Here is a 27,894-nt window from a genome sequence, read left to right as displayed (position 1 = left end):
TACAATAATACGTAACCACCCAAGTTCAATAACAATTCACAGTGCTATTAATATGTCTTGACCCATTCTTTACAGAAAAAAGGTATGAGATCCAGCTGATGTCAAAAATGAAACTCTGCCTGGTTTGATTTCCATTAATGAATTTTGCAAGTATGGTTGCCCCACCCAACTTGGAATTACGTTCAGACATCGTCAGTTCAGGACTATTACACCTCGTTCGATCCACACCATTAATTTGCCGGGGTAGTGTATGATAAGAGAAACTGATTAAGTAAGAGTTAGATTTTTGTCGCCGGTGTGAAATGGACACACTCACCAAAACTTTCCTTAAACGGCGATAAAGCTTTTCTGTTTCATAGATCCTTCGAGGTCAAATGCACTATCCGTTTCCCTCCAGCTAACTCAGTATTTCCCTCTGGATGCCCCCAGACCCCTCTCCCAAGCCATGCAGAGAGAGAAGGGGGGGGGGGAAGGGAGACGTCGCCGATGGCTCGCCACGCCCCCACTTCCTACCGGATTGTTTTGGAAATGAGGGATTCTCCTGAAAAGTGTTTCGGACGGCAGGAAACGGTTGTGAGGCTAAATCACATTATTTTAACATTCCAAAGTAAGAGAGTCTGTACGGACAATCATTCATATTCTACGAGTAAAATCTGTGACTGAGACTGATGACCCCAAATCTCAGGCACTGGTGGCCATTAAAAGTTCATTTTCAGTGATTTAATTGTGATAATAATAAAATACATTTCTTTACTATAATGGCTGCAGTACATGCCTGGCAGAGCATCACCAGGGAAGATACCCAGCGTCTGGTGATGTCTATGGGTTGCAGACTTCAGACAGTCATTGAGTGCAAAGGAGGTGCATTTATGGACTACACTGTCTATGAGTACATATTGGAATCATGCTATATAGATTTGTTCATTTTCAAGCTGAACACAGAAAATTAGAATTAATATCTTGTACTGATAATCACAAACAGCCAGATGTGGAAAATCCAGGTTCTTTTAGTAAAACTCATCCCCAAAAACTCTAGATTTGCTAATTACTGCAATTCTTCAGCCAGGAGGTAGAACTGATGTGGAATAAGTAGAAGAAACACATGGAAAAACTTCTGCTTTCTGACCTCTGGACTTCACACATCTGCAAGCAATAGGTGTAAGTACTTTGTCATTTGTATTTGTTCTTATATTGACATCTTGTGGCAGTTTGGAGTAATTGAAATATTTTAACCTAAAACAAACTCTTCTATGTATATCTAAGAACATAACATTTACAGTATCAGTCACAAAAATCGTACAAAGCAAAATATTGTCATTGTGTGTTGATATTTCTGAAGTTAGTATAAAACATTAGCGTTAGGAAAAGGAAAATTATCATTTTAATAAATAGGCTTTAGTTGTCTGTGCAGACATCTAAAGATGAAGTTTCAACTGCCTTAGCCAAAGAACGTGACAGACATGGACACATTACAGTCAGTAAAAGAGATAAAAGAAGGTTACAAAACCACAGCATTTTTCTCTGAAGTTAATCCCAAGAAAACCAATCCCAAAGTTCAAAACCAAAGAACAGCAAAAATATTCCAAGAAGCCATGGATGAAATGTAAAATGTCAGATGAGCTGTAAGATCACGACTGTCAGACCACATTCCAGCCCAAACACACACACACACACACACACACACACACGCACACACACACACACACTCACATGCACACACACACACACACACACATGCACACACGCATGCATGCAGACCCAGACGCAAGACTCAGATCACCCAAAAAAAGAAGACAGACCCACATACTTATATTTTCAGCCATCTCACACCTTTTCTTCCAGGTAATGTGGACTACTGCGGCCCTCAGTGTGCACCTGCGTGTTGATGCTGTGAAAGGACTTCAGGTCCAGAGGGGGCATCGATGGAGAAATGGGTACAATCTTATGCCGCGGGGGACATAAGTCAACAAAATACCAAAGTTCTAAGGTGCTGAGAGCGACTAACGTAGGTAGAAATGTCCATGTTTCAACGTGCTGGGGGCGACTTATGTCTTATGTCGACCAAAATGTGTAAACAGTGAAAAGTTTTTTTAAAAACCCAATAAAAATGCTGTTACTAGCCAAATAAACAATGACAAGGTGCCCAAACATTAGCAGCATAGTGGTAATTTGCATATTTGCAAATGTATCATCATTATAAGGATGAATAGGAGCTAACCGTAGTTTTACAGGATGAATGAGAAGATAGTAACTTTACTTTCAATTTCTGATGGCAACAGTGAGGAGGAGCATGTCCCCCCCCCCCCCCCAGAAACTTTTGAACATGTTTATTTTATGTTACATTTCACCTTGTGGACTCAGCTTTCATCTGCGACTCTAATTTCCTTTTCCCAACTCTCAGCTTTTTCAGTCAAACACCTGCTGGCCACCCCCAGTATCAGGTACTGTACATCTTATTACAGAGCCGATATTTTACATCTAATATACAGCAGTTAGACAGAAACCAAAGTGAAATGCTTCATTTTTTGTTTGTTTGTTATTGTTTTCTTATGCATTTGTAGATTTCTTTAATTCGTTTTTATGGCCTAGTTAATTAACCTCCTATGGTTGTAAATTATATATTGTGTACAGCGCAGCACACAATGCGCGCAGCGGACTACATAACGCGTGTGGGCGGATGGGCTACGCACGGGTCGTAAGCGCAGAGACGTTTTCAGTAACAGAGAAAGACGAGTGTCTCATTAGCGCCTTCTCACAGTGCAAAACGAGGAAGCGGACGGTCGACGGTTGTCACCGGACCGGGAGCTCGCCTGCGTTTACCGGGCAACAAAGACCCAGCTAACCTGCGCTACGCCGCCGCCATCACCATAGGAACGCGTCAGGAACAGTCTGTTCCCGAGCGCTAAGCCGCGTACCTTGTGTTTCCTCAATTAAATTTCATGTCAGTTCCACGGAACCGGCTCTGTGGGCTTTTATTTGTCTGGGTCTGGTGTTATAAATATCCAGAGAGACAGGAGAAGACCGGGGTGGCCACAGGCGATGCGTTCTTCTCCTGTCCTCCTTACTGTCACGACGCGAGGAGGAGGTCGTTCTTCCCCATGTTGTCTGCATCGGCCTGATGTTTGAGGGCATTATTCGAAATTTAACATAAAATAACACCTTCGCCAGCCCTTGTCCAAAGCACGGAAAATGCTTCAATGCCTAACACTTTAAATAGAATAGAAGAATCTATTAACTTGATGCAAAATGCTGAAGACGCTGTATTGCAATCTGTTTGGTTGGGGTGAGGGTATTGGCTTAAACAAACTAAATATATATGTAGCTTTCATCTTGTTTACTTCCAATCTTAATATTCCAGCTTAATATAAACAGGATTCCCTCAGTAATGCTAACTCTCTGCTCACAGTTTATCGCATGCTACTGCTTACCTTCCTTTCTACATTCCCTCTTAATACATTTCCCTCACTGCAACATTCCAGCTCACAAACATTCCCACTTATTAAATGCCAACCTTCCAGCACACAAACATTCCCACTTACTGACTCCTAACCGCCCAGCACACAAATCATTGCTGGCGTGTCGTTGCAACGTTATTTTTGTTCCAGGAACATTGTGGGGACTAAAAGTGAAGTTCCTCTCAGATATCATATTTTTAGATTATCGCGTTTGAGACAGACAATTTAATTTAATATGGCAAACTTTCTCATGGACCACATAATATATATTCACTGTTATCAAGCAGCCTGCTCTGACTGAACTGCAGGAATGCTGCCTGTTTCTCTCGCTCTCCCCGTCCACAGGCATAAACGAAATTTAGGGAATTAAAAGCCAAGCTGAGGGGCTTACCTGTGTATACAAATCTGAGGTATCATGGGGTCTCCTTTCCTGGAGACTCTAACTATCTCCGAAGACAAACCCTTAATGCTATAGCTTCAAAACAAAGTAAACTCTCGTGTCTAGTTGTCACATAAAGTTTGGTCTTTTTCTCTTTTATGGAGAGTACTTCCATTGTGATATTTCTGTCTCTCTGTTTGGCGGTAAAAAAGGTCTCCAACTCTGTGTTTTGAGTCTCAGTGACAGGGCAACGCTTGCGTATGTCTAGATCACAGATTTGACATTTTTGAAGGATCAAAACATTCACTTGTATCCAGCTGAAGTGCTGTTCTCAAGGAAAATTTTCATTTCCGTGTCCTTTCCTTCCAAAACGTCCCTCTTCCACGGAGCGTTCTGGCTGTCGTCGTGTGGTGCCGTGACGACAGCCGGCGACTCAAACTTCAAAGGAGACGCAGACGGGGACGCGAGGAGGGAGAGTCAGTCTGAGCGCAGCACACTGGCTTTGTCCTCAATCGACCGTGCCGCTACATCAGTCTGTATAATGGCAGAAATAAACAGTCGCTGTATTACACCTCAGGACCTCTGGAGTTCCTTCATCACCGCGCTGTCGGTTCGTTACCACAGTATCTGGCAGGTGGCCTAATACTGACTACCGGTGTTCTGCCCAATATACCAGCTTTCAACAGTCGACCTCAGCACCGGATATAATATATAACACAATACAACATAACAAATAATTATATTTGTGTAGCGCTTTTTACAGAGAACTGTCACAAAGATGCTTTACAGAGTAGCACGGCAAGAGACAGAGCAAAAAGAGCGAACAGAGTGAACACCAGGCCTGAACCCCACTAGACAACCCGTACCGCGCAATGTCAAGATCCAGAGAGAAACTGAACCTGGCGTTTCTAGTGCACTGAGTGTTCAACTGGCCAGACCAAAGCACAGTAGTCTGCTCACACGAGCAATTATTTTACAATATTTAAAAAACTACATGACGCTGCTGCTATATGTCCATCATTTTCCATAATTTCCTGCAGTGAATTCTGTCACTTATATTGATATCCTGTCATCCTTTCCCTGTCTTAAACGTTGCGTGCACATTATTCACTGAATCCTCTGTTCAATAAGTCCCAGACGTGTTCTGGAGAATCATTTATCCTGACCAATCCCACATAATGTACTCATGTCTTGTAATGTATTTTGAGCTTCTGAATGCTCTGGATTCTGTTTTTTTTTTTCGACTGCATTGGTGTACAAATGTGGCATTTATTCTCGTTCTCTTGTGCACGAAACACAATTGATTGGGATTATTATTATTATCTGGTACACAATTGGATCACAAGTGATGATTTTACGTGTTCAATTTTTGGCAAGAAGATGTTGCTGTTACAAGTCCTGAACACTAGAGGGCACTAAGAGGAAATGGCGAGGAGTGAGAATCCAACTTGGAAGGAACTCAGAGTTCTAGCTGCTAAATTAGACAGGCAACAATGAGAACGGGCATTTCGCTATTTTTACAGTTTTAATAACATGATTAAAGTCACAGCGTGTTGTTTGCTCTTTGATATTTGATATGAATATGGGGTATAGTGACTTAGTGTGGCAGCTTAAGCCTGTTTTATTTTTATTTCATAGATGCTGTTGCCGTCTGTGTAGTGTAACAGTTAACATAGGTCCAGTGAACTATGGTTGTTCTGTACTGACGTATTAGGGTTTCGTCTATTCTGGTTGGTAACACTTTGTGTACTCTGATACTCTGCAAGCTGTAATATGTAATGAATATGATGAGTTCTGTAATTGCATTGGATAGGTTATTGGATAAATATACTAGATACAAAATATATATATATATATATATATATATATATGTATATATATATGTGAACAGGCATGTGACCAAAAAAAATGATGCCTTTTTGATGCTTTTTTCCCCATTCGGAATACCTGGTTGTATTGATATATGAATGCCCACAGTGTCAACCTCTGCTTTTGATTCAGGATAAGACAGACAAGCATGTGCTCTCCTCTGAAACAGCCACGGTGTCTTATCACAGGGCAGGCTTGCACAGACATGAGTCAGAGGAAGGCCCTTCTTATACAGTGCTGGAGCTAACTGGGCGTGGCCTTGTGGAGCTGCCAGCCAGTTGGCAATGGCATGTTGCTGATTCGATACCAGGCTTTGCCTTGGCGCAGTCACCAGTATCTGAACTACGCCTAAACTGGATGAGCCACACAGCAGCTATTTTATTCACTACCGCCTTCCAAGAGCATCATAAACCATTTTTATTTTGTGTTTTTTTTTTTTTTTTTTTCAAAAAAGAGCAGTCTCATCTGAAATTCTTCTACATATAAATTAGGACTGGCATGTTTATTTACCCCATTAACACGGTATGGACAGGAGGGTGCGAAAGCTACTCCAGTGGGTGGAATAGCGCGCGTTCTGCTGTGGAGAGTGTCGGATGAAATGCAGCACAAGAGTCCTTTCAGTCAGAAGCTGTGCTGTAATTACAACCTGGAACAACAATCAGAGCCCTGCTGATCTCCAGTGCCCTCCACTCTGGCTCCTTCTTAACCCTTTCATGAGCTGGGTTTCTCTTTTTTTATTGGAAGGTTTTTTTTTTTGTTTTTTTGTTTTTCCCCCTTCGCAAAATTCCAAGTCAGTGTTCTAGAACTCCAGATCGGTTTCGATCGCCAGCAGTGATTGTGACATCAGCATTAGAATGTCCGGTTAACAACATTCCAATCACATGTTTTGCGGCCTCAAGCCTCAAAGGGTTAATGTGTGCATTGTGAGGCACCAGATGGGGAGGCTCGTGTTCTACAGGCTGAAATCAGCCAAGACGCTTCGCGGAATTATTACCTGACCTGGAGACCACCAGTGAAGCCCAGCTGCATCTGATAACGCAGCATAATTACATACTACAATATCTGAACCCAGGGTGCACCCATTTGTGCATCATTTCTGCTTTCTAAACGCGTATTATATTATTAAATATAACAGAAATGATTGACTTGCACTTTGAATATTAATGATAGATAGGGAGCTAATAGATGCTGGAGCCTATGCCAGCCTGCATTGGGCAAGAGGTGGGAGTAAACCCTGCACAGATCGCCAGTCCATCACACACACACACACACACACACACACACACACCATTCACACACCCATACCATGTTGGGACCCATAGTTTTTTAGAAACGGAGCTTTAAAGAACTGAATGATTATTTAACAATTTTTAAATTAAGGTTCCACTGAACCCCCTTGGTAGAAGATGATAAAAGCCCGATATTTTTTCCAGGACTTAATTATATTTCACAAAATTATAAAAATAGTATCGGCTAATTAGATAGTGAATATCTGTTTTCGGTTAAAGGTGAAATCTTTTCAGCCAGACAGACTTTGGCCTTTCCTTCGTCAGCTGATCTGTTTTTATTAAAAATGTTAAACTTTTGTACAGTTGACATAACATTTTAAAATGTAACACTATCATAAAATAAGTATTTTCCAGTCCATGTTTCATAGTTGGGCTGAAATATTGACACAAATGCAAAAATTTAATTCAAGCGAGGGAATAATCATAAGGAAGTTCCTTTCAGTATGAAAGTCATAATGCATAAATAAACTGCAACATAGAACAGCTACATGAAGTACTTAAAATTATAATTTTTAATTTTTATGATCTACTCCCATCCTTGCATCCTAAATGACACTAAATTATACTGATACTGTGACCTTCAGCTTCAGCAACTGTGTGTGGCCAAACTGAAATTTTAAACTCTCAGTTTTGTCCGAGATGAAGACCAATGTTTCATAAATCTGAAATGTAGAAAAAAAATTGTGGCTCAAAAAAAATGCACAGCCAGAGAAATGGAAATGACACTCAACACAAGTGAGCCCTGCCGACCCTCAGGCAGAATATCCGCTCTGCACAGACACTTATGCTCATTTCATGTCATCATCGTAAAATAAGATGAGAATGCCGGAATGCCCTCGATGCGGAGCAGATCTTTCACAGAGACCCGGAAGGACCAGGAGCGCCTGACCACAAGGGCAAGCCCGTTTAGCGCCCCCATGTGGACACCGCTAACGAACGGAAGGAGACGAAAGAAAAGAAGAAGAGCTGAGGTTGGGGGAGAAGAGACGCTGGAGTGAGTGCAGAACATGTAGAAGAAAAAAAACATCTTATACGTGTATAACTTCAGAGGGGAAAAAACTGTGTGGCAGGTCCAGGCAATCATTTTAATCAATTTACATGAGAAAATAATAAATGTGTCCATGCTGAAGGACATACTTGACATTATTGGTCGCACATGCATGCATAATTATAAAATTATTGTGTTTTTTTTTTAAGAATAAGACTCCCCACGCAGAGAGCACCGCTGATGTATTGTGGCTGTCCTGCTTCTCTTCACTCGCCAAAATTTGCTCTGGTGTGATCATCTGACTATCAGGGCTTAATGACAGTAGTTATTTAAAACCTCACCATTGTTACAACTATTGGTGATTTTTTGCCCTTACAGTGCAGGTACAAAAAGGTTCACACAGTCATTTCCTGGAATCATTAGTCATTAAAATCTTGCGAACCTTTGCTGTCAGAGTGTAGATACCTTCGGTACCTCTATTATAAGGCCATTCTGAGTGCAGTAAGCTAAATGGAAACTTACAATCCCCCTGGGTGTTGTGTAAAAACAGACATTCTTATCGCTGAGCATGAATCAGAGAACCACAGGCTTGGCATCACTGAGAATCATTCTTTTCAGCATCCTAATGAGAAACCCTTCCAGTTGACTGAAAATGGGGGGATAACAGACCGACAGAAATAACGGTTACCCACAAATAGCCTGTTGACAGGGTGCCCTTGTTTCTGTGAATGGCATTGTGACATCCCATAATTACCCCCAGTGCCAAGGAAGAGGAGTCAAGGTCACAGCATGGTTTACATGGCGATGAGATTCACTTAAAGGGCCAGTTCACTTTTTTACATATTGTATACATTTTAGAGTATGTTTTTGATTGGCTCAGACCATTTTTGTGTGCAATAAAGGATATCTTCCATGTTTACAGAGGTTTACAGAGGAGACTGTAATAGTTATTTATAGCATTGTGTTGTGCTATATCACCTGTTTTTTATTGTATTTGATTGTACTTCCTGCCCAGGGATTGCAGATATAAATGAGCTTGAAGCTAACTCTGGCACAATAGCATTTTAATTGGGCATGGTCCCTGCTAAATAAACAATAAACTAAACTATAAACTTATGACCTGCCAGCTGGTTTAGAGGCATTAAGCAGTTCACGGTGTAAAGCAAAGCATCATGCCCCCAGAGCTTGTATAAGTGAATATTACCTGATTACTCTCTAAAAAATGTTTTCATTCTGGCCTGAACACCCAAAATAGCAATCACATGAGGTTAAAAAAACTTCCCAGTGGGGAGAAAAACCTTCAAACGGTGCTGAGAAAAAACTCACCGATGGGAAGAAATCTTGGGAGGAGCCTGGCTCCAGAGGGGGAGCCCATCCTCCACTGGACGGCCTGGTGTAAAGTAGCGGTAGATTGGATGTAGCACTTACTCATGTCAAATGCAGAAAAACCCTAAATAACACTGCCAAAAAAAATAGACAGAAGGATTATGGCTATCAGATAATGTAGCCATTTATCTTTTTTTTTTTGTTGTGCAATGTTTGTTATGCAAAGAGAATGACAATTCTAAGAATTAGCTATTTCTTTATTATATTATTCTCTTCCTTGGATGCCAACATTATTTATTATTTATTATTATTTTTTTTGTATGCATGTGTTTATGAACTGGTGCTATTTAAGCAGCAGAGGCAGTAGCAGAAGAAGAATCATAATTAGAGAGAGAGGATTTGTTGATGCTAAGATTTATTTTGTTACGGAGTACGATAGTCAGCAAGACATTGCTTGGTCTTTCGGCTACGTTCGGTGCTCTGCAAACGAACATATTCGACCGTTCCCGCTCCTGGTCAGGGTAGCAGAGGAGGCCTTCGACCGTTCCCGCTCCTGGTCAGGGTAGCAGAGGAGGACTTTGACCGTTCCCGCTCCTGGTCAGGGTAGCAGAGGAGGACTTTGACCGTTCCCGCTCCTGGTCAGGTTAGGAGAGGAGGACTTCGACCGTTCCCGCTCCTGGTCAGAGTAGCAGAGGAGGACTTCGACCGTTCCCGCTCCTGGTCAGGGTAGGAGAGGAGGACTTTGATCGTTCCGGCTCCTGGTCAGGGTAGTAGAGGAGGCCTTTGTGTCACAGGGCGTAACAGGCTTTTGTTGGCTCCAGCAGGTTTGTGTTGTATTGTGAGAGGCCCGTTAAGTCCTCACTATCCCTCTGAGTGCTTTTGTGCCTTTCAATGGCCCCTCTCAGCCCCAATGCCTTGTGGGTGCACTTTATCGCCATGGCACCGCCGTTTGATTGATAGCTGCGACTATCAAGTCCACATGTGGTCATGGCCTTATTTTTCATCTTCTAAAGGAAAAAAAAAACAGCACTTCGTTTCAGGTAATAAAACTTTGTTAGGTATGGATATTAAAAATGTTTTTTTTTTTTTAACTCACTTGTAGGGATTTAGCCAACATTAGCACACATGCCAGTTTGCCCAAATGATCTAGAGCTAAGGCTTCATCCTAATGTGACAACCTGACCCCGGTGTAAACAGAGACGTGTGACAAGCTGACCCCGAAATCGCTGCAACATTGTGCAATCAGCTGTTGTGGTTCTGTCCATATTATTAAGTGTTATTGAACTTCATCATTTGCTCATTGCTGGATTACTATATGCGTAGTTTAGAGTAGCAGACATTCCCTGGACCGCCATGACTTGCTGTTTTCCCATAGCGATTTCATTTTCTGCTGAAAATAAGGTCTCTAGTTAACGTAAGCCTAAGAGAGTTTCACGTTTTGTTCCATGAGATACATTACACCCACTAATACCCCCCCCCCCCATACACACACACACACACACACACACACACACACACACACACACACACACACACACACACACACACACACACACACACACACACACACACACACACACACACACACACACACACACACACACACACACACACACACACACCTCCCAAAGAAAAGATTACTTTGGCCTTGTTGATTCCTGTTCATAAATGCATTCTTTCAGATTTATATTGACAGTCCTTCAGATGAGTACATATTTTCCTGTCACACATTGATAAGAAAAAAGGCAAACCTCATGAAATGTAATTTGTACAACACGAGGGAAGACATTAAAAAGTCATGGACATGAATTCTACCATTCCCTCCGTGCTATTTATTTAATCTTTGAAGGGCAGCCATCTTACAATAGCATTTTCAGGAGTGTAATCTTAAATGGTGTAAGCAAAATGTATTTAAAGTGCATTTAAAAATTTACCAGTTACACAAAATGGAATTAAATTGAGTATACATGTCAACAACTGTGACACATTCCTCGCCTTTACGTGAATTGCTTAATGTGCGGAATTAGTAGAGGGAAACCATTTTGCCAGCGTTTATTTTTAATCAGTAATCACCAATAAACATAATTTCTTTCATCAGACATACTGACAAAACTACAAAATTGTCTGGAGGAGTATGCAGCTACACAACTTCCTGTAAACACTTTGTAGCCAATGTGGGACAAACTAATCTTCATCACACCAGAGGGAATACCCACACAGAGACAGTTAACCTTAACGTTTGGGTTTTTGCCAACCACGCACATTAGCAGAACTGGCGTATGATGTTAACTGAGAGCAGTGTTATTGCAGCTGGATAAAGAATTAGGGCGAGTGGCCGATTCAGATGAAATGCTAGCTGTAAGTACACTGAGGTGACACACAGTTCCAGGTAAGGGTTGGTTCAGAATTGACTGTATGGGGGGGAAAAATGGTTTGTTCTGAAAAGAAGAAAAAGAAATCTAAATAGTGGCACCATTTTACTTTTATCAAACATTTTGGCAATGAGTTATGGGAGTAGAAAACGCATGAGACTACAAACCCAACCAGCATGCTTCTGTTGAAGACACGCAGGAAAGTAGGGATAATAAAACAGAACAATCTAACCAAAAATGATTTGTTGCTATCGTAATAAGGTACCTCCAAGAACAGACTATAGTATCACATTTTTTAAAATACCAAAACATCTTCGAAATAGCGAGCAGAAATATGGAAGTATTAATCTACATTTCGTGTGGGGAGGGTCAAGCTATATTCAATTTCCTAGAACCGATATGACAATAATCCTGAATTTGATATCACATTCAGAGTACAGCCCAGATTAATTGGCGCTCAAATTGCACAATGAATTACATAAGGTGACAAGCCTGCATAAGAAATATAATTATTTCTAAATTGGGTTTGGTGGAAATCCGATTATACACTTATTACGCCTCTCATTTGAACTAAAACCAGAATGAACTTGATATATGCTAGTTTTTCAGGCAGGTAGGGGGTGCACATGGTTTCTCACAACCACAGAAAGACCTGTGACTTTAAGAATAGAACTGAAGACCACTTTATCATCACGCTGCATGACAAGGTCCCGGGTTCGAATCCCTATTGGGGCCTTTGTGCGTGGAGTTTGAATGTTTTTCCTGTGCCCGTGTGGGTTTCCTCCGGGTACTCGGGTTTTCTCCCACAGTCCAAAGACATGCAGGTCAGGCTACTTGGGAGGGGGGGGGGGGGGGGGCATTAACAGTGTATTGCTGTAAATGAGTATGTGTGCTCAGTCAACCTACCCTGTATGTATAACTAAAGGTTAATTAAACTAATTAAAGTATGAAATTAGGTATTGAAGTTTGACAGGCACTCATCAGTTAGTGTATATAGCATGCATTTATCCGTTTATGAAACGGGACGTTTGCTGAAGGGGTTCAGATGAAGTGAAACACAGTCAAACACAGCAGCAGTGTATTATGTTATTATCCCATGTTAGCTCCTATGGGGGGTGATAGCAATGGGTGAATGAGAGGGTGTGTGAGTGGGTGAATGAGAGGCTGAATATGTGAATAAGAGGGTGTGTGTGAATGGGTGAATGAGAGGCATTAATTGTAGAGCACTTTGTTTAGCTGTAGCCTAGTTGCTGGAAAAAGTAAATGCAATCCATTTACAATTTACATGAGGCTTGAACCTTGACCTCCTGGTAATTACGTTCCCTAATCACTGTGCCACACTCGGGCCCCATATGTACTCTATCATGCAGAGCCATTATGCTGGCCCACCTCGTCTGGGGCGGCCTGTCGACTGCGTTTGCAGTTCGACCGACGGGCTGGACGCCTAATGTGTTCCAGAACCCTCAGGCGGTGTAATATTGACAAAACAGATTTTTAGTAACAGTAAAAAAAAAAAAAAATAAAAAAAAAGTGCTTAGTAACAGTAATCCTCTTACCTTGCAGCTAAGCGCTATTGAAGGCTGACAGTATCTCAATGCGGCAGGAAGAAATAAGCTTCAGGAAACATCATCTTCATATTATTTAACATGTTAAGCGGATTATCCAGCGCTTTCACTGTGCGGTTATATCACACTCAAAATTCCTGAAATAGCGACCGAAGCATGCTCATGTTTTTAGTGCCTGATGTACATTTTCCTGGTTAATTACGATGTAGTACCTGTATATTATTGTCATTTTGATTGTTGACTTTGGGCTGCATTCAATCACATTCAGTTAGACGCATATGCAATTCAATCAAAATATTCTGAGCAATCTTGGGGCTGCTGCTCAATAAAGTCTACTTTGTTGGCTCTATTCAGTTACGGCACAAAAAAAAAAAAAATTAATAATTGATGCTCCTAGTTCTGATTCCTTGGTCAAAAGGACATTGAAAATATATCCTTTTCATGGTTTCAGCCATCCCCCTTTTAAAGCATGCAAGATTCTGCCGGCTGCTTTCTGTAATACAAGAAGTTATCTAGCCTTGGCGAAACAGTATGTTGCTTCAAGATTCATTTGTACAATTCTGGTAAACTAATAGAAAAGCTGTTAATACATTAATTTTGTTTAATTTAATTTGATTACATAAAAATCATCAGGAAAAGGTCAAGCCCACTTGTTTTCGTTACATAGCTGCAACACAGTTGATTGCAAAAGTACGAACCCCCACCCCCCCCGTGTGTTTTTACATTTTATTATGCCACAAAAAAGACTTCAAAATGCATTTATTTTGGAATTGTTTTTATTAAAGATGTATTTATTCCAATCACGGGCGAACGAAAGTTTTTCAACCAATTTTCGTTTTTTAATTTTAAAAAAATCTTACATAATCTACGAAAATGTGAAATGTTTCTGAAGAGAGCTGAGGGATAAAAAAGTCATGTGATCGGGTTTCATACTGAATCATCCACCAGTGAAATGACTGTTAGTTTCCTTTATGTTGCTCATAAAAGCCTTCAGGTGCTTCATTCTTTGATTAACTAAGTATGGTTGTCATTACTGCAAGCGGATTTTCAAATTGCTTTAAGATAAAAAATATTGTGGATGCAATGTATGGTGACTTAGAGCAGTCATGTTCACTGAAACATTTTTACTAATGTAAATGCAGTTCCTGCAAATAAACTCTTTCTGCTGAGCTGCTTAGTTCTGGTTTGGCTTCAACGCACGGACACGTTGCATTTTATTCTGGCCCTGCTTCATTTACAGCCCAGAGTAACTTAAATTCAACCGATAGTGGGCAGAACACCAGAGTTGAATATCTGGTGTATTATTAGAACATCTGTTAATCTAAACCTCAATTATTTCACAGAAGCTCATATCACTACACACAAACGTCATGCATAAATTATACCAATTCTTTTTTTCTTTTTTACCTTTTCTGACTGATTGTTCCAGTCCGCCAAGTCCTACAGATAGGAAACTATTCTGTTGACTGGGGGGTGATTGTGGCCTTATCTAAAATGGGAAGACACTGCCTACCATCTCTCTGACCTTTCAAACAGACCAGGGTCTTTTTTTTTTGGTTTAGTATTTACAGTACAAGACACCCTTTAGGATGTGTTTGCAGAATGAAAGCAGACCGGTGCCGATTCCGGTTTCGTTGCCCCTCACCGTGGAATCGCAGCTCTGCCGGGTGTGCGTCTCAGCGTCCCCTCTTTAAAGGGAAATCTAATTCCTGCAGTCTGCATGTCAGACAGGTGATCCTTTTCATGTGTGATTATCTCCAAGAACTGCATAAAACCAGCACTGCCATTCCTCTGGGCCCCTGGGCTGAGCAGACACGGCCAGAGCTTTCCAAATCCCCCCGTGCGCCGGGCAGGTATAAACTGATCACAGAGATCTGCTGCATGCGGTCAGTCCCACAGATCCAATGCGATTTGGAGGGGGCTTTTTTTTATTTTTTAATACGTCAAATTTCATCTGGAGAGAAAGCTGAGGCTAAATCATCTCTCTCTGCTGGTGTAAACCAAGGTAACCCCCTGGTTCCAGTGGGAACAAACTGTCTGGCAACACCAAGGCAACCGACCGCTTCCGAGAATTTAACCCCTTGTGGACAGAGCTGTGTACAGTTCTGCCTTTCTGAGAACAAGACAATAACCGTGCGCACGCCTTGTTGTTTGGACCTATGAATCAGAGGATCAGCTACTGAATTCTGAAGCAGGTTCACAAAACAATACATGTAGCATACTATATTTCTTGTTGTTAACATGCATATCAAATTTCTTGATAATACGTGTGTCATCTTAATCAAACCTCAGGAAGCATTTTCTAAGATGTCAGTTTTTAACCTTCCACACAAACCTTTGGCAAACTGAGAGAGAGAATCGAATACAACAAATATGCTGGATAAAGGGTTTCAGATTCCCATTCTTAGGCTTGCACAGGAAGAGTTGTGCCCATTTGAAAACTAGCCAGATTAGTTAGTTTTGGATAGGCTCCGAGTACTGTCCGCTAAATTGCTAGTGAATTGTATGTGCCAGAAATTTCATTATGGTATGTAATCATAGTCAAGGGATGTAGATAAAAATGTATTAAATGTATTTAAAACTGATTATTCTATCTCTAGTAATATTTTCAGAATTGAGCCAAATACAAAAACTGCTAGTTATTTACCTAATCTCCTCAACATACATACATGCATCAGTAAAATTGAGTAAAAGACTAGTTTAACCCCTTCTGTTTTGTCATCTTTCTAAAAACAAGGTCTGAAAATGACATGTCAAAAATAAAATTGTTACTATTCTTGTCCCTTCTGACTGCACTGGAGGCGTAATTCTGGTTTCTTCTGAAAGGTAACCCCTGGGAATCTGTTTTCCAAGAGTCAAAATGTTTCTGAAAGAAAGCAACAGAAGCTCAAACACAGTAGAAGTGGGGTGTTTTCTTATTATTATCAGTGGGCAGACGGATTAAATATCAAACAAAACATTTTAAGGCGAAGTGACACGTCAATGTAATAACGCCTGAATGATAAACACCTCTATTTCATGGTGCTGAATGTCGCTAGCTGTACATTGCGTGCGGTGTATTTGCGTTCTCAAAGGGAAAATACGCAGAGGATGCTGCTCTTTGTGCTGCTCTTTGTAGCTCTTTGTGCTGCTGTTTGTGCTGCTCTTTGTAGCTCTTTGTGCTGCTCTTTGTAGCTCTTTGTGCTGCTCTTTGTGCAGAGGCAGAGATTGAGTGGATCAGCGAGGCTTGGCGGCCTTTGGCGATTCCGCGCCCGGCACTAAATCAGCGGGACAGGACTGCGTGAGACAGCCGGCATGAGACTGCTGTAAGAGAGGATTAAACCACCGCCGACAGACCACACTGACATCCGCACTCCCAGCCGAATCTCAGGTCATTACGCATCCTGAAGGTTCCCGAGATCTGAGTCCTGAAATATTTACAGAAAGAGGGGCTTAAGGCCTGGCGTTTGTGTAGCCTGGCATTCCGGTGGTCTGGCTGGTCGGGGTTTGGAGGTTCATTGCAGCCGTACACAAGAGTGCGCTACAAGTGACCCACGCACACATACCTTATTTACTTCCTCTTCCTACTGTTGACACCGTGGGGACAGATCGCATGCACATTCTGGCCCTGAAGTTCTCTAGAACTGCACCAAACTGACGCTCCACTTTCCTAGCTTCCTAACTCCCATCAGTATTCCAGGAGACAGCCATGGACAGCAGCTATAGCAGGATGCTAGTTTTACCTAGCAACTAGCAAGATTTGCTAGCCACGAGTTAAAACTCACTTCCCAGCTTCCGTAAGTGTTCAAGGGGTCAGCCGATCAAGCCTGCTAGTCAGGAACTGAACCTCAGTTCTCTAAAACTGCGCTAACCTGAGCCTATGATGTGCCGGCCCAATTCAGGGAAGCCACCAGCCACTCTAAGCTTAGTATATAAAATGTAGGAAAACACAAAAGACACAAAATGTTTATAAATTTTTAGTATAACTTCCCGCATTTAAAAAAAACAAAACTCAGAAACTATTTTGCTTCGTTTGTTTGATGATCATTTCCTAACTCTCTCGTCGTGAGGTGGGTCCCATCCTGCACTGGCTTTGAAAAGGGCAGGGTCCATCATTTTTCAAAAAGCACACGACTCACAGGGATTTAAATTTGCATCACAATCAACATCCCTGTGGGGTGCCCCTAGGCGCTCGATTGGCTCAATCGCCTGATCCATCATGCAATTAGTGCTTAATTGTGACCCGCACAAAGGCAAATAGTTCTCCGTGGAGAGGAAGGAAAGTAAGCATGGATAGGAATATCAAAAATAAATAAATAAATAAATGTAAAAAAATCTGGAGAGGGACCAAATTCACCAGTATTCACCTGGTAAAAATGAACACAGATTGATTCAATGTAGTTAGCACCGTTTACACTTTTTCCATGCATGTACAGAAAAAAAATACCGTCTCCAAAAAAACCCCAAAAAAACCTTGTTATTGTTGTACCAAGACCAACGACAATCATCTGCCTGCAGCGCACAGGACAGCTTTGAGCAGCCCTGTGACATCCACGGGATAGAAAATAGAGAACTCTGTATGCACGCAACACACAATAAGTCTGAGCTGCTGACAATGATTAATTGGCTCTGCAGGTGTGTAACACAGGCAGTGCACCTACACATTCAGGGCAGGCGTGGAGGAACAGACAACACACTGAAACCTCGACGGACGCCAAAAGAAATTATGTTTCTGTCAAGCAGCGCACAAAATTCCTGGAGGCCGTTTGGGTTTTTCACCCCGAGCGGGTCGACACAGTCGTCTTATCAAAACTCCCTCGGGGCGCAATTTCGGGATCTCACAAGAAGCAGACCTCCGGGCTCATCAATTACAAACCAGCCCCGCAGGGACTCTGGGGGAGCGCTGGGATAGAGGCCAGAAAAGCTTACCAAAAAATACGAAGGCCAAACCGATACGTGTCTGCTCCAGCGGACTTCGTCAATGCAGAAAGATGTGGTGAGAGAGAGAGAGAGAGGAGGGAGAGGGGGGGGAGAGAGAGAGAGAGAGAGAGAGGGAGAGAGAGAGAGAGAAAAAGAGAGGGGGGGGGGAAGGGGAGAACAGCGACAATGTCCCTTGGAGCAGTCTGGAGCAGTTTTTTGGGTTAAGAGTTATTTCTATCTGTAGGGACACAACTTCATCTGATACAAATCAGCATCCCTATATGCCCACCAGGACTCTACAGTCGCCAGTTGAACACCCTACCACTAAATTACTCTGCCAGAGCACCAAAGATTTGGGATTTATGCAAGCTCTTATTGTGAGTCTAGGGAGGTGGGTACAGATGAGCTGCAGAGGAGGACTGAGGGAGGTACGCCAGCAAGGAAGGAGTTACTGAGGTTCAGACAGGAGATGACCAACACCTGGACCAAGAGCTGGGTTGAGTAGGTGATAAAGAAGGAGTTACAGTAGTACAGGCAGGAGATGACCAACACCTGGACCAAGAGCTGGGTTGAGTAGGTGATAAAGAAGGAGTTACAGTAGTACAGGCAGGAGATGACCAACACCTGGACCAAGAGCTGGGTTGAGTAAGTGGTAAAGAGGAGTTACTGAGGTTCAGACAGGAGATGACCAACACCTGGACCAAGAGCTGGGTTGAGTAGGTGATAAAGAAGGAGTTACAGTAGTACAGGCAGGAGATGACCAACACCTGGACCAAGAGCTGGGTTGAGTAGGTGATAAAGAAGGAGTTACAGTAGTACAGGCAGGAGATGACCAACACCTGGACCAAGAGCTGGGTTGAGTAAGTGGTAAAGAGGAGTTACTGAGGTTCAGACAGGAGATGACCAACACCTATACCAAGAGCTGGGTTGAGTAGGTGGTTAGGAAGGAGTTACTGAGGGTCAGACAGGAGATGACCAAAACCTAGACCAAGAGCTGGGTTGAGTAGGTGGTAAAGAAGGAGTTACAGTAGTACAGCCAGGAGATGACCAACACCTGGACCAAGAGCTGGGTTGAGTAGGTGGTTAGGAAGGAGTTACAGTAACACATGCAGGAGATAACCAATATCTGGACTAAGAGCTGGGTTGAGTAGGTGGTAATGAAGGGATAGCTTCTCTAGATGTTGTACAGGAAGAATCTGCATGCTCAACACACTGCTGAGATGTTCTTGGTGAAGGGAAGCTGTTAGTTCAGTCATCATTATGCAGTGACTTATCAATGTGGATTATCAATGGAGGTCTAATGTGAACTGCAGGTGTCATCAAAGAAGGATCTACTGACCTACTGAGGGATGACTGAAATAAATATGAGAAATGGGTTTGAAAAACCTTATTGATTACTATTAATTAATTACCTGCTGAGGGCAGCCATTTTAAATATGCCAAAAACATGTAATGTAATGTAAACAGCTATAGCTCTCTGTGCTCTTTTGTAATACCTAACTGACTGGCATGGTAAATGACTCAATACAGAGTATGACTGCTAATAAAGCTTACTGTAAAAAAGAATGTAATTAAATATTATTCTATATCACTAGTGAGCAGGAATCTGGATCAGTGTCTGTGCAGGATTTGAGCGGATCCTGTATAAATGTCATTTCACGAAGGCACACGTTGCCTGCTTAATGCTGAAATGCATAATGAGAAAATGATTAAAATAATAAATTTTGCGATAAATGGTGTGCAGGGTGTTGGACGAGACTTGCTTTTTTTCTAAGAAACGGCGCTGGCAGCTTTATATAAGATACGTCTATCTTAGGTGTTATGTAAGAGGGAAACAGATTGACAGTACCTTTGTACAGCTGCTCTGGGTGGGGGGGGTGAGGGATGGGGGGGGGGGGGGGGAGATGTGCTGATGAGCTCCCCCGGTGGTGAAGCCATAAATAATCCTGATCGAAGGACTTGATGACCCCCTCTGCCCCCACCTCTGGAAGCGCAGTGAAGGCTTGGAAGATTAGATCGAGCTCCTTCCTCCATGCAGAGATCAGAAGGAGCAGTGGGGAGAAGCCTCGGCAGTGAGGAGCGCTGGACGGGTAGGATGTTCTCTATGCTACGGTGTGTATTTCTGTGGCGTCTCGACCAACAACGTAAACTTTACTCCCCTTTGTTGCAGTTGTCGGCGTGGCAACTGCATTAATGAGATGATAAGCCATTCGCAAATGTCCAGACACAAAATCAAGCACACACACACACACCCACGTACACACAAGTTAATCGATAGAGTCAAGATTTAAAAAATGGTTTAATTGAGTGCTTTACAAAGCTCGTAAAGCAGGGAGAGGAAATCTAAGGTTGAAACATCACGCCCCACACACTTTTTGAGCAATATGTTTCAAAGCACTTCTGAAAGCTCTCTCCGACTCCAGAACGCATCCCCAACAATAACAGTTCAATAGAACAAGAATAAATAAATAAAACTTTAAAAGCTCCTGCTGGAAAAAGGAAAATTACATTTTGGTGTCACTTTTTTTTGTAAGCTAACATCCACCGGACTAACAACATTGATCACTGAGCCTACCTTTTGTGCAGAACGCAATACCTACAGGAGGTTTCGCTCTGTGGAACTTCTGGCCGCAGTCGGCCCTGACGCGGTCCGGATTCAAGCCGAGACCGCAGGGGGGGGCTCCTCCGCACGTGGTGCCTTAACGGGATGAGCCACCCAGCAGCCTGAGCTCCGCCTACAGGATGTTGATTTTGAAACCATCGGCGATCAACTGCATGATGGGAGAATAAATATCACCAACTATGTGAAGCCTCATAACAATCCCTTCAGCATTTCGCAGGCTTCACTTCTTCGACATAGTGGCTAGATCTGTGGTCAGCTACATGTCTGTTAACCAGCGCACAGATTCCTTAAAGCAGTCATTCCTTATACCAGTACAAAGATAGACTCAATGTCACAGCCCTCCCACTTGATTCCAGGTTACTTTCCCACAGACTCTGTTCACGCCATAAAGAGGCATCTCTTCAACTGGACTTACCTGTTTTTACCCGGCATTGTAAATCAATGCCAGAAAAAACCGTTGATTAATCGACTGTCATCAGATTTAATCACAGAGTTTTCATTTGAACGGTGTATGTGATATTCACCACTTTAACTTTATTTAATTGCAGTTTAAGCTGTTATATAACTGCTTTTATTTATTTATTTATTTTTGTGTATTTTCTACTGCTTCTACTAACGTCCCCCTATACATCATTTCAAAATAGCACCACATGTCCGAAGTCCTAAACAATCGGACTGAAGTGTTGAAGTCTTGCCTGTAAACATCGCTCAATCACTGGTTGTGCTTGATTAGCAGTAATTACTTTGTCCCTGACTGAGGTGGAGAAACAGGATAATTGACAGAGGGAAAAAAGGCTGTCAGCCTGTTGTTGGCTGGTGACTGAAGTCCATGCAAACTGGTGGCCCAAAAGTAGTGAGTTCAGTTTACATTCAATAAGCAATTTCAGACTGATATTCTACATTTCCTGATACGTACTTTTGCTGTCGTGTGATATCGACATGTAAGCCATGGACCCCACACTGAACGCAGTAGAAGTAAAAACACTTTCCCATCAGTCAATCAACAAATAGTTGCTTTCCTCAATAATCAGTGTATATCAGTGGTAACCAATCCTGTTCCTTGAGATCTACCATCCTGTGTGTTATATTTAGAATCATGTTCATTTCTATTGGCGGCTTAAAACGTCATCTGTATTAACCTGTTTTGTAGAAATTGCATTTCAACACACATTCTGTAACAGACCACTGGTTTGGCTCAGGGAAATCTCAATCTCAAATTGCAATCTATTTGATGGAATGTAATTGTGAACTTCCTCCATTTTGAAACACGGGCTGTCTTTCCTTTGGGTAAGAGTGGACCAAGGTGTAATCATTTTCCCTCAGTGTACCTCCCTACCGTCAATGGACAATGACATCTGTGTGAAGACTCCCTAAAATGTAAATACTTTTCGCTGTTATTAGAGTCACGTAGTTAAAATGTGTGGTGTAACTGCTTTTAATTATAGGTTATTTTTTTATGTTGCTCGGGGGGGCGCTTTGGGGGTCCAATTTATTTCACATTATCACGGCACTTTGTTTTTGACAATCGCCATTGAAATCTCAGATGTGTCCATTTCAGCCGTCGCTGTATGGCAGCTGCACGGTCTTTGTCTCTGAGATTAACAATGGCAATAATTTAAATTTGCCTTTAATTATAGCCTTGGCGAGCAGGCTTCCATCAGTCAATCCCTTTATTGACCGTCCAGTTGCCGTGACAACAGCTCAGTCTGAAAAGCTAATGAATTCAGAATGTCTGGTCCTCCTTGCAGTACGAGAATTAGAGGCGCTATGGAAACTGGTGTACTGTACATCTCGCAAAGGATGCTGTTTTAATTTACTTCTTATTTGATATTGGCACTTGTAGTGCATGTTTGTGTGATTTTGTGCATGCTGAGCATTGACACCTCTATTTCTGAATAGATGTAAATATGCATGCTTGTTTCCTTGCCCAAGCATCCTTCTGGAGCTTCCTAGCTCCTAGCTCCTGCAAGGAGCATTTAATGGGCTGGAATCATGGCTGAAATGTCCTCAAAGATGGCGGACCTCGGTCGATTTCTAGGTCAGTAGAAGACAGAGGAGACAAGGACGTATAAAATAAGCGATTGGAAAGAGCCCAATACCTTACAAATAACATTTCAAATTAAATTTAAAGTGTATTTAATGAAATAAGGGATCTGTTTGTCTCCAAACTAGTCATTAACTCCGCCCCTTTTCTGTGTGTATTGATCACCTGACTTCAGCCCCACCCTTGAGAATCGAAGCAGCTTTGTGAGCTCCCCCGTCTGGCAGTGGAGGGAATTGCATGCCTGGTGACTGAGCACACCTGAGATTAATCAGGCCTTCAGTACGGCTACATAAAGGGCATTTCTGGGGTAAGCAAGGTTTTATTTTATATTTATTTTATTAATTTATTTATAATCAAGGTGGGGTCCAGTTATGTACTCCATTCCACTATTGTAAAACTTCAAAATATTTAACAGAGAAGAAAAAAACTGTGCATTACACATATTGCCTATTTATTTAATCCGTGATTTGGCATATAGGTTCTGAAAAATAACAACAGTATTTGGAAAGTGAGGTAAGTTTTAGAATGTGTTTAAAAAGAATGTTCCATTCAGCATTTGCTGTTCTGTTAGTCCAGGATTTATTCTCAAAGCAAAAATTACTTTTTTTATGTCAGAGATAATTTACACAGCTGAGCAAGGATTGGGCTCGGTCTAAAATATGTTCCCCCTGTGATGAATTCCACAACGGTGTGATGTGTTGCTGATTTACAGAGCCTATCACTGAGGCAGAAGCTCGGATACAGCCCTATAGCACACGCTATGGTGCGATAATAATACTAGCAATTTCAGCATCTCTTCTGTTTGTTACCTTTGGAGTTAGACAGGTGTAGTGTTTTTGATATTCTAAACACTGCAAGTTAATTTTGTGTTAGTTTTACTCTCTTTATCAACACTTTTTTTTGCATCCAATCAAAAAGAGGCAATGTATTACCTACCATTAAGTTTGAGTGAATCGACGTCAAACTGGTCAAGCTTGGTCCCTAAGCATCTCAACATCTCTGAATACATGACAGATAAATGAAAAATTACTTTATGCATTTACTTATTTTAAAACACTGTCTTTATTACATTTGCTGGGTAGGGATTGTAGTCATTCTGTCCTAGTTTTCCTGTGTCCTACTCTTTTTTCCTGTGTCCTACCCTTTTATAAAGAGTGGGAAAAAGTGTAACGCACATAAAGTTTTATTTAATTGGATAGTCTAAGACCCACTGTTATTTTTTCAGCCCTGATCTGAACTACAAAAACTTATTCAGGGAGGCGGAGGGGGATCTGTGGAATTGCCTAATTTTAGGGGATCCCATTAAGCTCTTTGTTTTCTCCCTTTGTTCTGATACGATATGATGTAAAAAAAAAAGGCCTGTGTAAAATGTGAAGAGCAATGGACCGTGTCAGGCGGAAGCTATGCTAGACACTGCTGGCACTAGCACTGTCTTAAAGGTCAGCTCTGTGCTTCTGTTAAGGTCGGCCCGTTTGCGAAGGAAACACTAATGTTGACAGCATGAATGGTAATATCTGGACGCGCTGAATCAAGTGGGGTCTCTTAACATGACTTTCTGGTGGTGCATGACTTCAGGGCAACCGCTGCTTAATGCGCCATCTCCGCCATAATAAATATTAAAAATTACTAAGTGATTCAATGACATTCACTTCGGGTTACTGAAACAGTTTTGGAAGAAACATTTTCTGTGTGGATTGAAAATCTGTGCACCCTAGGGCAGATTTGAATGGCATCGATAAAGTGTTATTGTTCCTAAAAAAGAAAAAAATATGTCTCTAAATGCTACATTTCTTTTTAGAGCATTGTCTACACATGGGCATTCTCATGTTTGCTAATGACTTCAGTTTTTATGGGTCAGAATGTACACTGCCCTCCAAAAAGTCAGGAAAGTTAGAGTGAAAATAGGGATTTCTGGAACATACTTAAGCGAAAGAATGCATATGACACACGTACAGTTTCTTACCGTTTATTTCCTGGTGCTTACATGTATGTGTGTTTTTACCGTTTTACAGAAATCGCCGTTTTGTTGTGTTGAGTCCTGCACCAGCATTAAAAAGGCTGTTTCCGTATAATGGCGCCAACAGGACTCAACACAATTTACTGCGCCTGCTCGTCAGCGAGGCTAACTAGCGAATTGGGAATTAGTTAAATTCAAATGTAGCTAGCTAATTCAAATGATGCAGTAGCATACCTACTGGAAGTTAGCTAGCTAGTTTGTTTTAGCTGTACCTAGGTGCTGGCTGGTTATACTGTAGTTGTATATAAACGTATTTACCTCGGGAATTTTGAAGCCTTTTTGAAAGTTATCATAGCTATATTTCTTATATATTTTACATTTATCTATAATTAGCAGTTAATCCACTAAGCACAGAAACTGGGTATATCAAAAGCCTGAAAAAGGAAGAAACCACTGGTGGACTCCATACAGGTCAGCCACGAGAGACAACTGCAGCTGATGCCAGATGAACCTTAAGCTATGAAGGACACGGCAGTCAGTGACATCAACAGCCGTCTCCAGAGGGCAGGAGTGAAAATGTCACAATCCACCATGCGCAGCAGGATTTGGGAGCAGAATTATAGCAGAGGCTACACCGCAAGATGCAAACCTCTCATTGGCAGCAACAGTAGAGAGGCCAGATTAGAATTCACCAAAAAAACAAACAGGTGAGCCAGAAGAGTTTTGTAGACAGATGAGACCAAAATAAACCTTAACCAAAATTATGGGGGGAAAAAAGCTAAATTGTTGAAGAAACAGCCCATGACCCAAAGCAAACCCCCTGTCGGATGTTCACTTTTTAGATTATCGACTTTGACAGAGAGACTGTCAAATGGCAAACTTTCTCATAGCCCACGTAGTATCACATTATTGTCCAGTGATCTGCTCTGTCTGACCTGACTGTAGGCTCTCTCTACCTCTCCACAGGCATAAACAGAAATATCTTTAGGCAAATAAAAGCCTGTAAAAAATAATAATAATAATAAAAACCTGTTGCTTTTTTCAAATAAAGATTTTTAAATAAAAATGTAGTGATGCTGACTTAGCATGACACCAAAAATAATATACTGACTAGTTAAGTACATATTTGGCTGATTGTCAGCCTCTTTGATGTCTGGAAGCTTGTAAAATAATTAGCGAATATGCATTTGAACAGCCTTTTAATTATCAGGCTGGAATACCCATGGCTGTGACAGCAACTAGTGTGAGGCTCCATCAGCCTGCAAACAGAAATGAAAACCAAACTGGATGTGAGAACAGCCTTTACTTCTTACCCAAGTGGTTCATGAAAGGAAGGCTATTATTAAGGGGAAACTCTGTATTAAGTCGGAATCAGTTCAAAAGCCAAGAAAAAAGTGTGGGAAGATATGCTTCCACACAAATGCAGCTTTCTCCGCCTCTGTCCAGAACCGCCAATGAATATGAGAAATACTGGTAGGATATTCTTTACAGGTAATAGGGCATTAAGCCAATTTTCCCTTAGCCTCAGGCCCCTCCCCAGCCTCTCCAGCCTCAGACCTCTCCCCAGCCTCTCCAGCCTCAGACCTCTCCCCAGCCTCTCCAGCCTCAGACCTCTCCCCAGCCTCTCCAGCCTCAGACCTCTCCTAGCCTCTCCAGCCTCAGACCTCTCCCCAGCCTCTCAAGCCTCAGGCCCCTCCCCAGCCTCTCCAGGCTCAGACTCCTCTCCAGCCTCAGACCTCTCCCCAGCCTCTCCAGGCTCAGACTCCTCTCCAGCCTCAGACCTCTCCCCAGCCTCTCCAGCCTCAGACCTCTCCCCAGCCTCTCAAGCCTCAGGCCCCTCCCCAGCCTCTCCAGCCTCAGACCTCTCCCCAGCCTCTCCAGCCTCAGACCTCTCCCCAGCCTCTCCAGCCTCAGACCTCTCCCTAGCCTCTCCAGCCTCAGACCTCTCCCCAGCCTCTCAAGCCTCAGGCCCCTCCCCAGCCTCTCCAGGCTCAGACTCCTCTCCAGCCTCAGACCTCTCCCCAGCCTCTCCAGGCTCAGACTCCTCTCCAGCCTCAGACCTCTCCCCAGCCTCTCCAGCCTCAGACCTCTCCCCAGCCTCTCCAGCCTCAGGCCCCTCCCCAGCCTCTCCAGCCTCAGGCCCCTCCCCAGCCTCTCCAGGCTCAGACTCCTCTCCAGCCTCAGGCCCCTCTCCTAAATCTGCTGATGCTGCGATCACTCCACTGGCTACCGGTCGCTGCCAGGATCCGGTTTAAAGCACTGACCCTTGCCTACACTGCTGCCAACAGGACAGCCCCCATCTACTTGCAGGACATGACTCGATTCTATGTGACTCGATCACTCCGCTCAGCGGCAGCAGGGCGCCTTGTAACCCCTCCCACCCGCCCAAAGGGATCACAGAGCTTCTCCACCCTAGCTCCCCAGTGGTGGAACGAACTTTCCCCCTCCGAACCTCCCCCTCACTACCCATCTTCCGCCGTGGCCTGAAGACTCATCTCTTCAGACTATACCTAGACTAACCACCACCACGCTGTATATTTCACTCTAAATCTCTCCTCCCCCCCCCTTTCATGACACTTGTTAGCTTTGCTTCTGCCTAGTTGGCTTTGCAGAGGTTAGGTCTGAATAGTGTTCAGTGTGAACTAAACTGTGTTCTTGGCTAGAAATAGCTGTACAAAATAAGTATTGTACCTTACTGAACCTGTGTTTAGCAGTTGTCTATGACCATGAAATGCACTTTTTGTACATCGCTTTGGATAAAAGCGTCTGCCAAATAAATGTAATGTAATGTAAATCAGAAAGTTAGGAACTACTTTTAGGCTTATGATGTTTAGCTATTATGGACCCAATGTTCCAATGTCCTGGGTGTATTCCTGCCTCTTGCACAATGCATGCTGGGATAGGCTCCAGCTCTCCCCATGACTCAGCCAAGGATAAGCGAGTATAGATTGTGGATGGGTGGATGTTCCAATGACCTTCAGAATTCACTTATTGTACGTTGCCATGGATAAAGGCATCTCCCAATTAAATGTAATGAAATGCAATGTTTTCTGCTATCATGTGCCCAAGTGCTGGAACAGCCTTACGGATTATTGACTGTAAGACTGGCCTCCAACTCTTTTTTTAAA

General features: G+C 42.5%; 1 protein-coding gene and 1 long non-coding RNA gene across 8 annotated transcripts in view; both read right to left on the bottom strand.

Moving 5' to 3' along the window:
* LOC135258755 (liprin-beta-1-like) overlaps positions 1-4,344 on the bottom strand; it is a 28,264-nt gene extending 23,920 nt beyond the window's left edge. For 6 of the 7 annotated variants that reach the window (XM_064342300.1, XM_064342302.1, XM_064342303.1 and 3 more), the window contains exon 1: positions 317-467. The gene's annotated coding sequence lies outside the window, so the exon portion shown is untranslated. Of the gene's footprint in view, positions 1-316; positions 468-4,141 lie in introns of those variants that run through there. The other variant, XM_064342301.1, reaches the window with a different exon arrangement.
* Positions 4,345-14,631: 10,287 nt separating this feature from the next.
* LOC135258753 (uncharacterized) overlaps positions 14,632-27,894 on the bottom strand; it is a 43,764-nt gene continuing 30,501 nt past the window's right edge. The window contains exons 2-4 of the long non-coding RNA XR_010331086.1: positions 20,718-20,913; positions 19,992-20,327; positions 14,632-16,650 (exon numbers count right to left, since the gene is read on the bottom strand). This is a non-coding gene — a long non-coding RNA (uncharacterized LOC135258753). The remainder of the gene's footprint in view (positions 16,651-19,991; positions 20,328-20,717; positions 20,914-27,894) is intronic.

This window comes from Anguilla rostrata, chromosome 7 (genome assembly GCF_018555375.3).
Source record: "Anguilla rostrata isolate EN2019 chromosome 7, ASM1855537v3, whole genome shotgun sequence".
NCBI classification, from domain to species: domain Eukaryota; kingdom Metazoa; phylum Chordata; class Actinopteri; order Anguilliformes; family Anguillidae; genus Anguilla; species Anguilla rostrata.
Note: the sequence above shows the minus strand (reverse complement) of the source record. Positions and strands in the feature narration are given on the sequence as shown.